Source organism: Artemia sp. Qi Xiang Cuo, chromosome 8 (genome assembly GCF_049724085.1).
Source record: "Artemia sp. Qi Xiang Cuo chromosome 8, ASM4972408v1, whole genome shotgun sequence".
Classification (NCBI taxonomy): domain Eukaryota; kingdom Metazoa; phylum Arthropoda; class Branchiopoda; order Anostraca; family Artemiidae; genus Artemia; species Artemia sp. Qi Xiang Cuo.
The window spans coordinates 49460882-49474808 of NC_142801.1; positions in this window are offsets into that span (position 1 = coordinate 49460882).

Genomic DNA, 13927 nt, shown 5'->3' on the forward strand with positions numbered 1-13927 from the left:
TGTATAGGTGATTACGTCATTCTATGCCCATAAACGGATTCCCGTCAGGACCTCCTGATAGGGTTCTACCGATTATGTAATCAATTTCTCATAAATCCTATTATATTAGTCGATTACGTCAATTTATGTCAATATCTGGATTAACATCAGGACCTGATATTTTTATATTTATTATTAAATAATTTTCTTAGCACCCTTACATCATGAGTCAGTTATTTCATTATATGTCCATAAATTGATTCCCGTTAGGATTGTCTGATTTTGTTTTATAGGGGTGGTAATCAATTTCTCAGAAATCATACTGCCCTAGTCGATTACGTCATTCTATGCTCATAAATGGATTCCCGTCATGACCTTCTGATAGGGTTCTACCGATTATGTAATCAATTTCTCAGAAATCCATTTGTCCTAGTTGATTACGTCATTCTCTGCACTTAAATGGATTCCCGTCACGAGCTCCTGATAGGGTTCTAACACTAATGTAAACAATTTCCCGGGAATTCTCTCCCTTCGATTACGCAGTTAATATATCTCTGCCCCACCATCCCCATAGAAACAGCAAATTAATTCCTTTTTCTTGAATCAATAATTCTCCTTAGAAACAACAAATTAATTCCCCTTTCATGAATCAATAATTCCCCTTAGAAACAACAAATTAATTCCCCTTTCGTGAATTAATAATTCCCCTTAGAAACAAGAAATTAATTCCCCTTTCTTGATAATCAATCAACCTTGACATCACCTGTCATGTGTGATCTAACTGTTTCCTATTCCTGGAAACTCATAACATTCGTAAGAAGTGTCATTGACTCCGGTCCCCGTTAGACTCAATAATCCAGAAAACATCCATCAAAGTGAGAAAAATACTGTTTTTCCATTCTCACTGACAAAAACCATAAAACAGACATAAATTGATGTTGACATCCGAGAAAAACATCAAATAAATTGACCGACACACATAACCGTCCAAAAAAAACATCCATAAAAGTGAGAAAAATTCCTGTTTTTTCATTCTCACTGACAAAAACCATAAAAACAGACATAAATTATGTAAAAAAAAAAGTTGTAGGTGGCAGCAGGGGTGAGGGGTCGGAGTCAATAAGGCCTTTCTACTAAAGTTCACAATTTGCAGCCCTTTCCATGGGGACTATAGGGGGTCATTTTACACTTAAAGACGTAGTCATCGGATTTTTCGCCTATGCTGAAAAAAAAAATGGCTTTTTCAAAATTTTGATCAGGTGACTTTGGGAAAAATGAGCGTTGGAGGGGGCTAGTTGCCTTCTAGTTTTTTTTATCATATAAGAAGGGCACTAGAACTTTTAATTACGGTTCCAATGAGTCCTCTCGCGTTATTCTAGGACCAGTGGGTTGATACGATCACCTCTGAGAAGAAAAAAAAAACAAAACAAAAAAAACAAATAAACACGCATCCGTGATCTTTCATCTGGCAAAAAAATACAAAATTCCTCATTTTTGCAGATAGGAGCTTGAAACCTCTTCAACGAGTTTCTCTGATACGCTGAATCTGATGGAGTTATTTTCTATGGCTTTTAGGGGGTGTTTTCCCTTTTTTTCAAAATACGGCATATATTCTCAGGCTCGTGACTTTTGATAGGTAAGACTAAACTTAATGAAACCTATATATTTAAATCAGCATAAAAATCTGTTTCTTTCAATATATAAATATATTTTTAGAGTTTCGGTTACTATTGAGCCGGGTCGCTCCTTACTTACAGTTTGTTACCACGAACTGTTTGACTACTGCTTAAGCGCAAGGGTCCTTGGTATGGAACAAGAAGTATTTTCCACCATTATGATCCTGTATGTGGTTTACGGTTTTAGTGGTTTTCCCCTCCTGAGCCCTCCGCTTTTAATGCTAAAGTTGTGTAGTGTTTGTAAGGTTGTGTTTGATCAGTTGTTTGTATTTTTTAGGATTTCATTTGTCATGTGTTGATAAAATTCATTTTTCTCAAAATGTTTTGCCTTTAATCCCTAGAAGTAGGGGGGGGGACATCCCTTAGTCCAGCCTACATACTTTGCATGTTCAAGCCAATAAGAGAAAATAAATTCTTTTGGCCCTGGTTCCGGCGTCAAAAGTTAGTACAACCGAATTTTCTTCGTAACGTTTGTCTTTGTTAAGGTTTACCTGACCCTGTCCAATCCTTAATGCTTCAGCTGCAAAATGCAATTTGGGCCAACTTTACGTCACAAATCGATCCAGGAAAATTAGCTTAATTTTTCTGCACTGGGGCCTACATTCTGTACAAGAAGCTTATGGATGTAACTTTCAAGCCCATTGGAGATAAGAAATTTCTAGGCCCGTTTTCGGTGTCAAGAATCCTTTCGTGTTTTGTTTTGGAATGGTGGAAAACATTTCAAGTCCAGTGGCAACTTTTGGAATAGGCCGACTGAAAATATTCTAGGGTCCTGGTCGATTGGAAATTCGGGTAGCCAAATTCGTTTTGTTTTTAATATTTTCTGTGCATTAGGGTTTTTTTAGCCAAAGGGATTGCAGATATAATTTTTAACCTTTCTGGAAAAATTGTTGTTGGCCCTTTTTTGGGTCTCATTTTCAGGAAAAAAAAACAAGTTTCTCATTTCTGTGGATATAGGACTTTTATAGTCCTTTTACCTTAAATCTGAGGACTTTTAAAGGGAGAAGAATAGGCTCTTGCCCCACCCTAAAATTTATTTTTCCGTTAGGGTTTCTTTAACCCTGAGACTTGGATATGTAAATTTCAAGCCGTTTGGAAAACCATACCCCATTTTCTGGCAAATTATTATTATTTTCAATTTTTTTACATTAGGGCCCATAGGGCCTTTGTAGTCCTGGTGTCTCCCCAGAACATCCCCCTAAGATATTCCCCTCGGGAAATTCCCTCCCATGGAAAATCCCCTAGAAATCCCCCTGCAAAAATTTCTCACCGTGGGAAATTCTTCCCGGAAAATTCCCCCTGTGAAAATTTTCCCCGGATAATTACCCCCCCCCTTCCCCAAACGTATCTCATCAGAATTTTGAGATAACCATTTTGTTCAAAATAGCCCAAAGGTCAAATAACCATGCTTCCAGGTTTGAAAACTCCCCTTTCAGCCACCAGGGAAAAGGCTGTGAGCTATTAAAGTTGTCCATTATAGATGTTTTTATGGGAAGGATTTTTATTTTTTTCGGGGGGGGGGCAGATACCTTAAAGGGGGAATTTGAATGCCAAAAGATCTTAACTCTCATAGACCTTTCAGATAAATCCAGAATTACTTCTAGGGAAGGGACGGGGGGGATTGGAGTTAGAAATTGAAATTTAATTCCTCTTGATTTCTGGAACATTTATGGTCTACACTGCTATTATGAAAGTAAAAAGTAATATTAAACCCCAAAATTAGCATATTTTATTCCGTATATGAGAGGGACTGCCCATTCCTCATCCCCAACCTCCCCTTCGTGGTGATAGAAACTTCGGCTAAAAAAAAAGTTTGGCGTAAAAGCTGGGATCATTATCCCCTCAACGCGAATGTGGGACAAAATCTCCTCTGACGTATTTTAAAAAGTAGCCTATGGAAGTAAATCAGAAACAATTCTAGATTCTATGTCAAACAAGGCGTAAGTGAGGCTTTACGAAAAGCGAAACATCCGAACAGCAGTATATAAACAAATGAAATAACAAATACAAACAGAGTGACTAAATACAGAATAAAAACGATCGTACTGCAAGTTGTCTTTTTTATGCAAGATTTGGCAGCCCTTGAAAACATAGTGTCATACTTCATAAACATAAAAATAAGGAAGAAATGCAGTTCATATAAACTGATCTTTTATCTTCGCTTTCGAACTCGTATTCTATATCAGGAAGCGGAGGATCTATATAGAGGCTTACGGAATTGTGAAGCCTTATTTGATTGCTTTTAGGGACCTATTTGGAGCAAATTGGGTCTTAGGTTCTTAGTTACAATTTTATGACCAGGACCTTACCTTACCTTGGATTTTCCAGAGCCAGGAATTGCACATAGGGGGTCAAAAAGAATTTATGACCAGGACAGCTTTAATATTTCTTCTTCAACCGGTTCTGGTAGTGTGTCTTGACATCAATCATCTAAGAAAATATTTTTTCTGAGTCTGCGTTCGAATGCAATAGGAAGATCACACCCTCGGTGACTTTTGCCAGATCTAGAAAGACTTTTTCGGCAGTGCAATTTTTCGTTTCGGGTATATTTTTTTTGCATAAAATCTGTAGTCATTTCGCTCGTATCTTCCTTTTTGGAGTCACTAAAAGAATTTGGCAGCTTGCACCACTGCATTCAATATCTGTGAGTTTTGGTATAAGACTTGAAAATCGATTCACCACAATACTTAGTGACGGAATTTTTGTTCCTTCAATACCTAGGGCTATCTTGGCATTTAAACACTCAAGGGAATTCAAAAAAGGATTATCGTGGGGAACATTTCAGTTTATGTGTCGCTGTGAAAACAAGGATTATTGATACTTACACAGATTTCTCCCTTTTTTGCAAACCTGAAAAGTTATCCAATCAGATAATTTGGCTTCCTAAAAGTAGACAATATCCAATGACATTGAGCAGGGGAGCGTTATCCAATCCAAACGCGGTTGGACCGTTATACAGTGAGATAACTGGTGAAGCCCAATAGATAATCTGTGGCGGTAATACAAAAACCCAAACACCTTTTTCGAAAAGTGTCCAAGTCCTCATGGGTTATTCCGCCTTTCTGTATTGATGTCGCAAGATATCGCGGACACTCATCTCCTAAAAAGATCTCTTTTAATGTTCGAAAATTACGTTGGTTTGAAGGATTGATTTTTGTACAGTCTCTAAAAAACCTTACTTGGACGAGTTTCTGCTCAGATTTTGATGAGTCTTTCACAAATTAAGACCAGCTAAGAATATTCTCAACTCTTAATAAAAACCAACACATTAAACATTTCTCACTGTTCTTCAAACCCAACAACAACATGAAATCCTTCTAAATCTAAAAAATATGTCATCTGCATCACGTGCCTTTGGATTCAAATTTCTTGCGCGCCTTTTTCCCCCAGATACTACAGGATCATAATTACGAAAATTCTGGCGGTCCGTAGACTGTTGGCCAAAAGTTTTACTTTAGTTTAATCAAAAAACCATCTTTGCTGTTTTTGTTTTGTTTTTAGATGTGATGTTATAGGTTTTTCTGTATTTTCTTAGATTATGCTGCATTAGGTAGGATAATGCCTGGGTGCTTTTGTTTCCAAAATATGTTACGTTCCGCATAATTATGCTACGTCTGGCAACATTGGATACCAAAGGATTTACTAGAACATATTCATTTCTCTGCTTCCCGTACAACGCATCAGATCACGATATAGATGTAGAATATATTTCATGATCTACACATTTTCTGCTAGTTGATGTTAGCGTGTATTTTTCGTTTATTGCAATTTTATTCGCGTATCATAAAGTGCATAATGTCAAGCGGCATGCTTATTAACAGCTATAAAATTTCGGACTCAAAGCCGCACTTGATTACCTAGACAATCTGGTTATAACCAAGAGATGGTGAGGCTGATTAAGCGTTACAAATCGTTTGTTGAGAAAAGAATTGAGCAATTAGCAACAAATTGCTAGATATGATAGATTTGAAAGTTCTCTCACTAGACTTGATGTTTGACAAATAGTTAAATATCATACGTGACTTGGGACAAAACCCTGGGGTGATATTCTAAATATAAATTGGCTTTATAAATATCTGCCAATAGAGACACTAGCCATCTTTTTTTTTATGACCAACAAGATGATGCAATATTAACATTTTAATCTAATATGATTAATCGAACACTTCAGCATCTTTGATGCTAACTCTGCTTTAACTACGCAGAAAAGACCCTTGTAGAAATGTCTCTTTTTTCTAGTTTTCTATTCAATTTAACACTCAAATTGGAAATCTTGTTCTATATACAGACATGGTTATTAAAATTCAGAATTAATCACAGCTAGTGCTTATTATGCTTACTAACGATAAAATATAAAGCTGCTTTAACATGAGCGATGTAAAAATATTTTGTGTTGCCAACTGCAGGTCATTTGAATGTTTTTTTTTTATAATTTTGTCCCAAAATTACGACTTACGAGGAATTTAGAAAAGACACAATACCTTACACCTACTTTTCTAAGTTATGCAATTTCTACTGTTTCTAAGTTATTAAAAACACTTTTTTGACATAAAATCTATCCCCTCTTTTGTTTTTAAATTTTCAGCTTTGCATTTATGTGTTCAAGTGTCTTATTCGTCGAAGCAAAGTTGGAAGTTTTTCGACCATTTTGTTGAGAATGGCTATCTTGAAGTCTTTGACGATGCCAAGCAATGATTAAATCTAATCATTAAAATAATACCAAATGATTAGTGTTTAAGACAACTTTCTCCTGAATAATCCTATGCCGGAACAAGTACAACATATCTGTATGTATGAGGCTTGGGTGAGACTGGGGTCCTCCAATAACAGACATTATAAACTCTTGTATCGTCAAATTTTCACCAAAGGTTTAATATATTCAACTTCCTACTAAAATGTATTTACGAAGTTTTAATTTTCAAATGGTATTTTTGTATAAATCGATTCCACTCCCCTTGTCACATCAGGGGAGTCAGCCCTGGAAACCTTATTTCTTGGCATATCAACAATTCTGATTAAAACGACTGTCTTGAAATTTTATCCAATTCCATGTAGAACACAGGAGCATTATTCATAATAACTTAATTTTATATTTATTAATTTTAAATAATAGACATTTAATTACTTAGGACCATTACTTAAATTATCAAGAGCTGAGAGACATGGAATAAGCCTTATGCAAGGGACAGCCAGTCAACACCAGATTTGGGACAGAGGAACCGTTCAAGAGCAGATTCAGGGGAGGTGAAACCAGCTTCTGCCTTGAATTGGAGGTGTCGTATTTATATCCTTTGAATCTTTCGAGGAAAGGAAATAAAAACATTTGGGAAGGGATCGAGGTTCCCAGAATTCCCATATTAACCAAAAAGAGTCCTTCAAATGATCTGATCTTTGAAACATTGCTTTGTTGTCCCGATAATTTCAGTTTTGTATCTGTTTGTAAATTTAACTAGTAATTTTCCTACAAATTAGACTCAAGATGCACTGTATTTTTTATTATTATTATTATTGTTATTATTATTTTATGTAGCATCGATTCTTCAAATTAACAATAATACCTATTATGGCAAACTTTTCTCAATACAAAAACAAACTTTGCTCAACAAAAAGTAAAAAGCGAAGGAAAAACTTAAAACGAGAAGAAAGAAAAATTCTAGCGCAAAGGCCGAGAAGTTGAATAGGGACTTAGTTAGTTTTTGCGCCAATTCTTTACTTAGCTCATATTTTAAACGAGCCAGACCTCAAATTTGTGCCACCATGTATTGCAGCTTGGACCTAGATTGATTTGTACCGAGTCAAGACTTGGGTTATTTTAGCACCAAGTACAAACTCGGCTGGTTTTTCCATTCCATCAGTTCTTAGCCAGTTTTTTCATCGCGGCAGTCAGCAGCATCAACTTGACTCGTTTTTGTTGTAAATCATGACTTCGCTCATTTTTGCACAGACCTGCTGAAATCCACAGCTAGAGGTTAACCTATTTTTGTACCAGCCAAAGATTGTGATGTGATGAAGAGTGGAGTTTGTAATTGTACTGTGTAAGAATGAAGTTTGAATCAGGACCGTGTCTTCGGAATTTCTTATTAATCATTATTTATCGTGTCAATGAAAATCAAAATTCTTCATCTTGATCTTTTCTTATTTTGCACCCAACCAGGAATTTGCCCATCTTTTGACTGAGTCATGAGTTAGCTCGCTCTTACACTGAGTCATCGAAACATTACATTTTGGACTCAGATTGGGTTTTGCAGTAAGTGTGGACTTCGCTCGTCTATGCAATGAATAAAGACTTAGCTGGTTCTTGTATGAAGTCAGAACACGGATTGAATATGCACCGAGTCAGTCCACGGTTTGGGCTTAGCTCATTTTCACGCTGAGTCAGGGCGCAGTTCATTTTTGCACCAAGTCAGGACTAAGTCTGTTCTCGCAATAACTCAGAACTTCATCTTCTTTTTGGGACGAGCGAAGATTCAACTCATTTTTGCAGCAGGTCCGTCTGCAGCCACGCTGCAAAATTTCACAATCTGGACTTAGTTGGTTTTTGAACCGAGTTAGTTAATAGCTTATGCTTTGATCGTCTTCTCACCTAGTGAGGACTTTTCTCATTTCTGTACCTAGTTCCAAGTTTCTATGGACCGTCTTGTTGTCCTCAAATCTCACTAATTGAGAGTGCCTTCATGGTCACAGATTAAGCGCGTCAAAACATGTTTACATTTAGGCTGAAACTTGATCCGATGTCACGGGGACTAAGGGAGTGTCTGGAGGCAAGAAAGAACACGGGAGTAGAATGGCCTTATTGAGTCGTGACCCCACCACGTGGTTTATGGTTTTCTCACTGAGAATGAAAAAACAGGAATTTTCTCACTTGAAAAACCATGAATTTTCTCACATTTATGTCTGTTTTCATGGATGGTTATGTGTGTTGTTCGATTTATTTGATGTTTTTCTCGGATGTCAACATCAAATTATGGATGTTTTATGGTTTTTGTCAGTGAGAATTTGAAAAACAGGAACTTTCTCACATTTATGGATGTCAACAGCAATTCATGTCTGTTATATTTGATGTTTTTCTCGGATGTCAACATCAAATTATGGATGTTTTATGGTTTTTGTCAGTGAGAATTTGAAAAACAGGGTGACAGGACCACGTGGTTTATGGTTTTCTCACTGAGAATGAAAAAAAAGGAATTTTATAACTTGGAAAAAAAGTAACTTTATAACATTGAAAAACAAAAACCCTATGCTCCTGTCACGATTAGCACATGTGAACTTGATTTACATAATCGCTAGGGGAAATTATTGATTCACGAAGGGTAGAATTAAGAAACATTAAGGCTTCTTTAATCTTAGGTCAGAGGGATAAACATTCTTTAGGTCAGAGATAAAAATTAATATTCTATTTTTAAATAGGGTTTCATTGATCTTTAGTGTCAGGAATTATAATTGACATCACTTGTTATCTTGGAATTATGTGGGGGTCTAAAGAGATAGAAATTCTATTTTTAAATACGGCTTCACGGAGCTTTAAGTCGGAGAGATAAATTGATATTCTAACGAAACCCTAATAGTTTAGCTAGGAAATTTTATGAGATGAAGAGATTAATGTAGGAAAGGGTTTCCTAGAAATTTGAAATGCGTTAGCGCAGAGATGCCAAACAAAAGGAACACACAGAAATTACTTTTATATTTTTGCAGAAACCTATCGTGAATCAATAATTCCCCTTAGAAATATCAAATTAATTTCTCCTTTCTTGACAGATCAATCAATCAATGAAAGCATCTGTCAGACTTTAACAATTTTCGCCTAGAAACATTTCTCCATGAATATATCCATATCATTAATGTCTGTGCCTCAGTAACAGTTCGACTGGTCGAAATCAGCAGAAAATTGATAGACCCCGACCCTGGACGCAATGATGCAAGAAGCCTCACGTCATTGACTTGTGTTAGAACACAAAAAGACGTATGCTTACTGTGAAATGCATTTGCGAAGAGAGACCAATAACAAAGGAACACGTTGAATATACGTCTAGGGATTATATGGGCGAAACTATTTTAGACAGGTTATGGAACTATTTCGGCGAAACAGATAGAGACATTTTAAAAGAAGATTTTTGAAGAGATTTTAGAAGAGAATTTAATGGTGAAACTCTGTGGTCGTTATAATACACAAGTTTCATAAGAACAGTGTTGTGAGGTCCTCTAACCCAACCCCAAAGGGTTCCAATCCTCCTACCCCAACCTCGAAGGAAGCCCCCGGTCCTCAAAGGCCCCCCAAGCTCCCAAAGGGCCACCGGCACCCCCAAAGGCCCACCCAGACCCCCAAAGACCATCCCCGGGCCCCCCAAAGGCCCATCGAGCTCCCAAAGGACCAACGGGGGCCCAAAGGCCCTCCACCGGCCCCCAACTGCCCCTCCGGACCCCCAAAAGCCCTCTCTGTGCCCCAAAGGCCCTCTCTGTGCCCCAAAGGCCCTCCCCTGGCCCCCAAAGGTCCCTCGGACCCGAGAAGCGCTGCCCGGATGCGCCGCGGGTCAGGAAAGTGCCGCAGGATGTACCGCAGGGAGGCACCACGGGTCAGGAAAGCGCCGCAGGATGCGCCGCAGGGATGCGCCGCAAAAAAAAGTAAATTAAAAAATAAAAATTTCGATCACAGAAGGGCACCCTCCTCTAAGGGTCCCCCCAATACCCTCCTCCGACCCCCCAATGGCCTCCCCAGGTCCGCAAAGGTCCCCCGGGCCCCCCAAGGCTCCCCCGACCCGACCGGACCTCCCGCGCCCCCAAAACCCGCCCCGGGCCCCCCAAAGAGTCCCCTCTCCATTTTTTAATACTTTTTTATGGCTTTATTATATCTTTTCAGAACAAGTTCCAGAACCTATTTTCCAGATCCACTATTAAGAACAACTTCAGAGCAAGTTACTCTCTTAATCTCACTCCAAAACCAATTTTCTAACTTGAAGTACTTATCTTTTTCACCCACAACTATACTTTACAGATTTTTATACCTCAACACTAAGAAATATTTTTAAAAAGTAATTTCAGAGCAAGCTACTTTCTTAATTTCCCTCTTAAAACCATTTCGTAACTTGAAGTACTTATCTTTTTCTTCCAAAACAATACTTTACATCTTTTTGGATGCCTCAACACTAACAAATACATTTCAAAGACCAATTCAGAGCACTTGACTTTCTTAATGACCATCCCAAGCCCATTTTCCAACTTGAAGTACTTATCTTTTTCACCCTCAACTATACTCTACAGCTTTTTGGATACCTCAACATCAAGAAATTCTTTTCAAAGACCATTTCAGAGCAAGTTACTTTCTTAATGTCACTCCTAAATCCATTTTCCAACTTGAAGCACTTTTGAAGCACCATTTTCCAACTTAACTTTTTCCATCTTCTATGAAAAATTTGGAACAGAACTTTAAATTTTTTATTTCTTTGAGAAAAATCAGAACCAAATTTAAGAAAAATTATAAATAAAATGAAACTTTGATCTTCATGTAAAATAATAACAATCATAGCATTACATTTTCTATTTTTCGTCTAAAAATTTAAAATATAACTTTAAATTTCTTTATTTCTTTGTGGACTTTAAAACTGAAGTGGAATATTTTTATTTTATCTGGAGACATTATAATTGAAGTGTGATATTTGGTAAAGTTCAGAAGAGAACTTTAACTTTTCTTCACTATGTCAAGAAAATTTTAATTGAACTAGAAATTTTTATCTTCCTTTAAAATATTCACAAGTATGGTATTACTTTTTCTATCTTCCACGGATAAATTTAGAATTGAACTTTAAATTTCTTTATGTTCTTGTGAAATAAAGAGGTGAAGTGGAAGATTTTTATTTTCGCTAGTGAAATTAGAATTTAATTGTGTTTTTTAGTAAAATTCAGATGAGAAATTGAACTTCTCTTCACTTAGTTGAGTAAATTTTAAGTTGAACTAGAACTTTTTATCTTCCGGTAAAATATTCACAAGTATAGTATTACTTTTTATATCTTCCACCGAAAAACATATAATAGATATTTAAATTTATTTATTTAACTGTGAAATGAAGAACTTAATAAGAAAATTTTTGTTTTCTCTGGTGAAATTAGAATTGAATTGTGTTCTTTAGTAAATTTCAGTAGATAACTTGACCTTTTATTCACTTCTTTGAGGAAATTGTAAATTGAACTAGAAATTTTTATCTTCCTTAAAAATATTCACACGTATGGTATTACTTTTTCTATCTTCCACCAAAAATTAGAATTGAACTTTAAATTTCCTTATTTCTTTGTGAAATTTAGAACTTAAGTGGAAGATTTTTATTTTCTCTGGAGAAATTAGCATTGAATTGTGTTCTTTGATAAAATTCTGAAGATAACCTGAACTTTTCTTAACCTCTTTAAGAAAATTTTAAATTGAACTAGAGTTTTTCATCTTCCATGAAAATATTCACACGTATGATGTTACTTTTTATATCTTCCATCGAAAAACTTAGAAATGAACTTTAAATTTCTCTAGGTCATTGTGAAATAAAGAACTTAAGTGGAAGATTTTTATTTTCTTTTTTTACATTATAATTGAATTGTTTTCTTTAGTAAAATTCAGAAGAAAACTTGAAATTTTCTTCGATTCGTTGAGGAAATTTTAAATTGAACTAAAACTTTTATGGTCCATGAAAATATTTGCAATCATGGTATTTCTTTCTCCATCTTCCGCCGAAAAATTTAGAATTGAACTCGAAATTTCTTTATGTTATCGTTAAATAAAGAACTTAAGTGGAATCTTTTTATTTTCTTAGGTGAAATTAGAAGTGATTCGTATTCTTTAGTAAAACTCAGAAGATAACTAGAACTTTTCTTCACTTCGTTGAGTATACTGTAAATTGAACTACAACTTTTTATCTTCCTTGAAAATATTCACAAGTATGGTATTACTTTTTCCATCTTCCACTGACAAATTAGAATTTAACTTCAAATTTCTTTATGTCTTTGTGAAATTAAGAACTTAAGTAGAAGGCTTTTGTTTTCTCTGGAGAAAATTATCATTAAAGTGTGTTCTTTGGTATAGTTCAGAAGAGAACTTGAAATTTTCTTCACTTCGTAGAGAAAATTGTAAATTGTACAAGAACTTTACATCTTCAATGAAAATATTCACAAGTTTTGTATTAATTTTTCTATCTCCCACCAAAAAATTATAATTGAACTTTAAATTACTATATGTCCTTGTGAAATAAAGAACTGAATTGGAAGATTTTTGTTTGCTCTGGAGAAATTAGAATTGGAGCGTGTTTCTTTGGTAAAATTCAGAAGAGATCAAAAACTTTTCTTCACTTTATTGAGAAAATTTGGAACATTATTTTAAATTTTTTCATCCCCTTGAGAAAAATCTGAACCTAATGGGAAAATTTCTATATTATTTGAAAAAATGGATATGATTACAAATTAATTTCTTTTCCATTGAGATAGGGGTGGAAAAGATAAGTACTTCAAGTTGGAAAATGTGTTTATGAGTGAGATTAAGAAAGTAACTTGCTCTGAAATGGTCTTTGAAAAGCATTTCTTGGTGTTGAGGTAACCAAAAAGCTGTAAAGTATAGTTGTGGGTGAACAAGATAAGTAATTCAAGTTGCAAAATGGGTTTAGGAGTGAGATTAAGAAAGTAACTTTCTCTTAAATTGTATTTTAAAATTTTGTCTTGGTGTTGAGTTAAACAAAAATGTGTAAAGTATAGTTTCGGGTGAAAAATATAAGTACTTCAAGTTTGAAAATTGTTTTGGGAGGTACATTAAGAAAGTAACTTGCTCTGACATTGTCTTTGAAAAGTGTTTCTTGGTTTTGAGGTATCAAAAAAGCTGTAAAGTATCGTTGTTGTTGAAAAAGACAAGTGCTCCAAGATTGAAACTTGGTTTAGGAGAGAGATTAAGAAAGTAACTTGCTCTGAAATGGTCTTTGAAAATTATTTCTTGGTGTTGGGTTATTCAAAAAGCTGTGCAGTCTAATTTTGGGTGAAAAAGATAAGTACTTCAAGTTGCAAAATGTGTTTAGGAGTGAGATTAAGAAAGTAACTTGCTCAGATATGGTCTTTGAAAAGTATTTATTGGTTTTGATGTATCCAAATAGCTGTAAAGTATAGTTGGGGGTGAACAAGATAAGTACTTTAAGTTGGAAAATGGGTTTAGTAGGGACATTAATAAAGAAACATGCTCTTAAATGTTCATTGAAAAGTCTTTCTTGGTTTTGAGGTATCAAAAAAGATGTAAATTATAGTTTCGGGTGAAAAAG